Source organism: Lygodium microphyllum, chromosome 23 (assembly GCF_053477565.2).
Source record: "Lygodium microphyllum isolate KBCC chromosome 23, Lygodium_microphyllum_v1.1.10, whole genome shotgun sequence".
Taxonomy (NCBI): domain Eukaryota; kingdom Viridiplantae; phylum Streptophyta; class Polypodiopsida; order Schizaeales; family Lygodiaceae; genus Lygodium; species Lygodium microphyllum.
In genome coordinates, this window is record NC_141157.1 from 120,063,851 (window position 1) to 120,070,733 (window position 6,883).

The 6,883-nt window shown below is 43.3% G+C and overlaps 1 pseudogene; it reads left to right on the forward strand.

Annotated features, from left to right (window-relative positions):
* Positions 1-2,388: 2,388 nt before the first annotated feature.
* On the forward strand, positions 2,389-2,624 carry LOC148016679 (signal recognition particle RNA; annotated as a pseudogene).
* Positions 2,625-6,883: the final 4,259 nt, after the last annotated feature.

Consider the following 6,883-nt stretch of genomic DNA (forward strand, 5'->3'; position numbering starts at 1 on the left):
GCTAATGTTGCCCATTCAACCCCCAAAAAAACAAGTGCAGTCTAGACCGATCATGCAGATTTGTTGCTAAAGGTGCCGGTGTTGTTTAGCTCCATCACATGCTCTAGTGAAGGTCAATGACCCCTCCTTCCAAGCCCTAATAGGCTCTATCAAGTGTAGACCTTAAGAACATTGATACATACCATTCCAGGTGTAGTCTGTGGCTATCAATGCACTTCCATAGGGTTCCTTCTTCAAGTTGTAGGTCAAGGTCACTCTTCATCTTCTCCTCATTGCCACATAAGGCCTTCCTGCTCTGATATCATGTTCAAGATGTAGAGGGAGAGAGAGAGATATGGAGAGAGGCAAGCTCAAAGAGCATAGTGCTCTCAATAGTATTCTTCATTATTCATTGAGTAACCCACATACTACACACAACTACAAATATAGTTCAAACCACAATGCTAACCTAACCATGTTCCTAACTAGAGTTAGATCTCGACTCATTTATTGAGGCACACATGACATCTAGCTAACCTATACTTGGGAAAAAAGAGCTTGATTGATTCATCATAGCTCTTGCAACTTTGGTAATAATCCTATTTTTCCTTTCTATAGTAACACCATTCTATTATGGTGTTATGTAACCCCCAAATTTCTTTTCTGCCATACCTTAAAACTCCAAAACTTTTCAAATGCTTCACTAGTATGTTGCAAAAAGTACACCTATGTCATCCTACTGAAATCATCAATAAAAATGATATAGGACGTGCATCTTCCACTCAAGGAAACATTCTGACATGGACTCCAAATGTCAGAGTGTACCATTTCCAAAAGATAAGTGCTCACTGCCCCCCCCCCCCCCCCCCCCCCCTTGAAAATGGGAGTCTAGACTGCCTGCCAAGCTGACAAGACTCACATACATTATCAAAATTGACATATCCAAACTAGAGAAACCCATGAATAACCTGTGTAGACTACATCTATTTAAGCCTTTGCGAATTCGCATGCCTAATCCTTCTATGTCATAGTTTGGCATCTTTATATTGTCCATGCCCAATCTCAACATACACAGAATTATTGTCCATATGGGGGGTCTCCTTATGCATTATTAGGGAAATGTCAAATCACCTTAACTGCCAAGATTGAAAGTCTACCTGCCATCTTCTATGTGTTGCCTAACACGGAATGAGTTGGTAATGAGGTACTATTGGGATGCCTATTTAAATGACTCATCAAGTGTATACTTGACCTCCAACTACAATGTATCCATTTGGAGCTACCCAGCATCAAGGTTATCACAATTTTCAGCAAGGGTACTAATGCCTCAATGGAAAAGGAAGTACCATCGATGCTCCCCATACACCCCAACTCACCCCTCAAAAAGAGAAATGATTCTCTTCTCAATGAGTTGCTCAAGGCTTGAATAGCCCATGATAGGCCAACCAATTGGATACATCCATCCAATAGGAACAATCAACTATGGGTTTTGATGTTTTGGAACAACACATGCATAGAATGAATGACTAGGAGAAAGTGAGCATCGTACATTAACTATGTTTGTCAAGTGTGCATACCTACCACAAAGGATAAAGTCGGGTCCATCAAGATCCATAGTTTCCAAGCTTAGAATGCGATAGAACCTTGTGATAAAAGACCGCAAGGTTGCGAATAGGAAGGCACAGGTTGGAAGAGTGTATGGTCACTCGCCTTCTCCTCGCTAGCCCAATTACGCAAGGAATTGTGCACAAATTGTGGGACTGCGCAAAACAATGCCATGTGTTCTGTAAAGCATGGCGGTCTATTCGAAGAACGAGCAGGAACAGTGCGCTAAGCTTCCAATTCGAGGAGGGAGAGGAGGTTATCTTCACATAAACAGCCTGGTGTCGAGGTGAGCCCAATAGTTAAGTTACCGAGAACCTATAGATTTAAGTTGGCTATACTTGCGGGGCTTTTGGTATGAGGCCCTTCTTGACCCACCGTTGATGGTAAGAGGAAGACAAGGTGAGGCGAAGTAGAAGTGGAATGGCAAAATATAAACAGTTACAGCTCCACCTATGCTATAGTGAACACGTATGCTGAGCGCAGTACGAGTGTCCGTGCAAAGCTCATACAACTAGCACCGTCTAGAGTTCATAACCATTCCGGCATCCATGCATAATAACGGCATATACCTACGCGTAGGTAATTTATTTACTTCAAGAACAAAAGTCATATGTCCAAGTCCAAGTCAGAATCCAAGCGAACGCCGGCGGCCGGACGATGATGCTCCGGATTTCACGGGAGGCAGGACGGCGGCTCCAAATATAGGCGTGTGTCTGGTGGAAGTTGGATAGTTGCCGCAAAATGTACGATCTAGATAGCCGCAGTTGGCGCTCGCTCGCCCTTTCGTTCAAAGTTGTGTGGATGCCACCTGTAACCCGAGGAGGGGGGGAGTTTAAAGTTGTGTGGATGCCACCGATCACGTGCACTGAGATGTGGGGCTGATTCGCTGCCTATGTCCAAGTCGCGAGTGGACAAGATCGTTGCCGCCCGGAGGTCTGGCAACTCTCCGTCCTTGAAGTAGGGGAGACCGCATGAGGCCGGAAACGGAGCAATGCTAACCCTCGCTCCAGACAGTGGAGGGACAACGCCACCTTGTCTGCAGGCCGACCGTCGGCCTCCTCTCAGTCCCCGGTCAAACCCGATCTTTTATTCATTTTATGTACGTACGTTCTCACACGCGCGTACTAACTAAGGCGCAGCCTTCCCCCAATTTATTTTGGTTGCCCCCTCGAGGGCTGCTATTCCACGTGCATGAGGCCGAAAACGGAGCAATGCTACCCCTCGCTCCAGACAGTCGCGAGTGGACGAGATCATTGCCGCCCGGAGGTCTGGCAACTCTCCGTCCTTGAAGTAGGGGAGACCGCATGAGGTCGGAAACGGAGCAATGCTACCCCTCGCTCCAGACAGTGGAGGGACAACGCCACCTTGTCTGCAGGCCGACCGTCGGCCTCCTCTCAGTCCCCGGTCAAACCCGATCTTTTATTCATTTTACGTACGTACGTACGTTCTCACACGCGCGTACTAACTAAGGCGCAGCCTTCCCCCAATTTATTTTGGTTGCCCCCTCGAGGGCTGCTATTCCACGTGCATGAGGCCGGAAATGGAGCAATGCTACCCCTCGCTCCAGACAGTGGAGGGCTGCTATTCCACGTGCTCGAGCACCGGCACTGCCCGCGCACGCACATACCACCACAAGCTACAAAGCACTACACTTGTGCAACTAGGTTAGCTATTCGCTCGGAGCCTGCTATCTACTTGCCAGCACCACATTTCTTGGCACAAGAGAGACGCACTCCCACCCCATGCGCGTTTTCCAACACCAACACCCATTCTTCATGGGACTTGGCAAGAAAAGCCACCCTTCAATGTAACCAAAATCGAGTAAAGCCCCATCATCATGATCATACCAATGCCCGCTCCCTTTTGTATAGGAAACATCCACGTCATTGGATCCGGTCTACATGAAAGCATACAAACGAGCAACAACTCTACACGGGCCTCAGAGAACTTCGCTTCTCGCCTTTCGAGTCGTACACCACTCCATGGAGCCGTACGGAAATGGGGATACGAAGGTGGTGTCAAAAGAAAGATGCTATGGCAGTGGTAGTGCCATCGCGTGACCGCAACATGGTTACACAACCCACCTCGCTTTATCCCCATGGAGACACTCAGACCTTCTTCAAAACTTCAGCATGCTCCCATTCGAGGGAGCTTTTTTCCTCTTCCTCCTGACATGTTCGGCGAAAAAATTGCCCCTTGAACTAGTGCATAGCCATGTGCAATCATCCAGCCGCCAACATATGAAAGACAAATAAGAATGGAATGCGGGGCTCCTCTCATTGGGAAAGCGGCTTTTTCACTGTAAACTAAGAATACAGAGAAGAGTGCGATGTCTGCGTCAAAAGATGGTGCTCACAACAAAACTCGGCTCCCACAACATGGATACACGACCAACCACCACGGTTGACTGTCATTGGGTGTAACTATCCCACATACATCCGAAAATATGCAACCTATGTGGACCTACGGGTGAGCTATCGCGACACATTGGCATCCAAAGTTTTGGACCCAAAAACTGCTGGACCATCACCTAGATCTGGCACATCCACGATGAAAAGTGACAGTTGGAAGCCCTTTTTTCGGAGCTATACAAGGCAAGGAGTTTGGGCTGGCTATGTACACAAATGGCTAATTACGTGGTCGATCTTTTAGCTGGTCGCTTGATTTTTTGATGTGGTCTAGAAAGAGCTATTTTTTATGCTTACCCTAGCTATGCATCTGTTGAATGAAAGAGATTCACCTTCTACAATAGAGCGGGAGAATCTTGAAGGAGCCTTGGTTGATGAACCCTCAAGTTCACGTGAATTTGATGAGGGTTCCACCACACATGATGTGTATGAAGTCAGTTTAAATAAGCCTACTTGGGCCAATGACTAGATCTATTATACTATACTAATGTAGTGGAGCTCGAACTTGCAACTCTAAATGATGTCTGTGGACACAAACAATCCTCCTTAAAGGGGATGTCTTCACGTGGAGCTACAACAACTTAAAGGGGATCCCCCCTACTGTTTCTGTGGACGCAATCCTCCTGAAACAGGGAAGTAAGCTGGACTAGTCTTTCCTATAGAGCATACAAAATGGTGCTAAGTGGTGGTGATAAGGATAAAGAAGAATAGTCAAATTCATTTATATACGGACTTTAAAGAATTGAATAAGCAAATAGTCGAGGATTACTGTGCCTTGCCTTTCATTGATAAGATTTTGGATCAATTAGGGGTAAGATATGTGGAGTATTTTTCTAGGTATAATCAAACAGCCATAACCAAAGAAAAGAAGTCAAAAACAACATTTATCATAGCTTTTGGTACTTTTACAGACCACGTGATGGCATTTGGTTTATGCAATGTCCCAAGAGGACAGTCAATAAGTCCTTCGGTGATATTTCACTTGAGGATCTCGATGTATACATAGATGATGTGGGTAATCAATAGCTTGTTGCATTCGGTAAAAGATTTTGGTATTATTGAGAGCACTATATTGCTCTAAATCCATAGGAATGTGTACTTGGGGTGCTTATAGTTTACTCTTGGGCCATTTTTTGAGTGCACTTGTCATTGCTACCAATCGTGAAAAGGTAGTTGTTATCCGAGCCATGAACCATCCACCCACCACTCCCAGGGAGGTCCATAGTTTCATCTCATCAATCTTGTACCATCATAGGTTTATTAGGTATTGATGTTACCTTTTAACAAGATTAGGTATTGATTTTGTTGGACTTGTGCATCCTTCATCAACATCGCATAAGCTATAAATTATTGTTGCAACACATACTTTACAAAGTGGTTTGAAGCCCATGAAATTGTGAAGGATAATGATAAGGAAATGGCAAGTTGTATCTTAGAGAAAATTATATGTCAATTTGGTCCTTTAAAAAGCTAGTCTATGTCTGTGGAACTCACTTTCTAAATAAAGACATTGACAGAGGCTTTGAACATCAAGCACAACAATGGGCAAGTTGAGAGTACCAACAAGTAACTTCTTTAGTACAATTGGTTGAGATTAGATTGCAAGTGATATTGCATCAACCAGTGGGGAAGAAGAAGAAAATGAAAGCACTTCATGATTTGCATACCAAGAAGTAAGCTTTTGTGAAGGGACAATTCATATACTAGATGTATGATGTGAACTGTTTCCTTGAAAATTGGAGTACAAGTGGGATGGATGTCATAAATATTGTATATAGGTAAAAATGGATCTGCAACCCTTCTAACAAATTTGTAGGTGGTAGAGTGTAAAAGTAAGGTCAACTTTATTAAGCCTAAATGCTACTATTTTTAGGGGAATGACCTAATTTCAGATCCATTTGGTGCAATGTTTCCTAAAACAATCTCATTGGAGTTAAAAATTTATCCGTCCTTTGGGTAGTCTTTAGCACTTGCATCTTGTCTTCCTAATAATCGATTTTTTCAAAAAAATTGGTCCTTTCAAAATTCGATTAACAATAAGCCTCAAAAACCTAAAATTATTCATCAAAACTATATGGGTCATCCCTTGCTGTCTACATGTGGCTTGTGACAATTGGAATTCATGACTAGCCCTTCATCCTAGTTAGTTTAAGATTGAAGCAGCAAGAGTAGTGCTATTTCATTTCACTTGATTAGGAGTTCTAAGGGTGTAAGATTTTCTTGTCAAAGTTCAACACCCTTAGCTCTTCTTCAGGCTTAGGTCCTTGGCCAATTATTGCAAGAGGCCTCTACCTATCCTTCTTTAAGTTTCCATGTCTGCTAATATTTCTTTCATGGGTCTCCTTATGTGCTCTATCCTCATTGATTGGTCATACTTATGTGATAAGGTGTTGTAAATGTAGTGAAAAATCCATGGGATCTAGTGCATATATTACTAGATTTGAGGTGCTACTACTTATCAACCTCTCAAACTGATTGAGATTGAGCTCTAAATATCATGCAAAGCTTCTCAAAACATCACCATAATGTTCTTGCATAGAAACATATCAAAATTCCTGACAGTGAGGTATGCTGTCCTGAATATGCAGAAAACTGTCTTGAATGTACAGTAGTAGACTTGTAGGTAAAGCTGATCCAAAAATGAACTTTAATCGCTGCTCAAATGCATTCTGCAGAATCAAATCCAAGTATGTAACATCAACCATAAGCATGAATACTTGGTTTAGAATGTTCGAGACCAAGTCTAGAAGCAAGACATAATGCACACGTAGTCAAAATGTCATTCAACCCTATTATTCCAACAATTAAATCTCTGTCAAAACCAAGCAAAATGATAACTCTAATCATGGACATAACATCTCCAAGTCATGTAGCACCTAATGGACATCAGA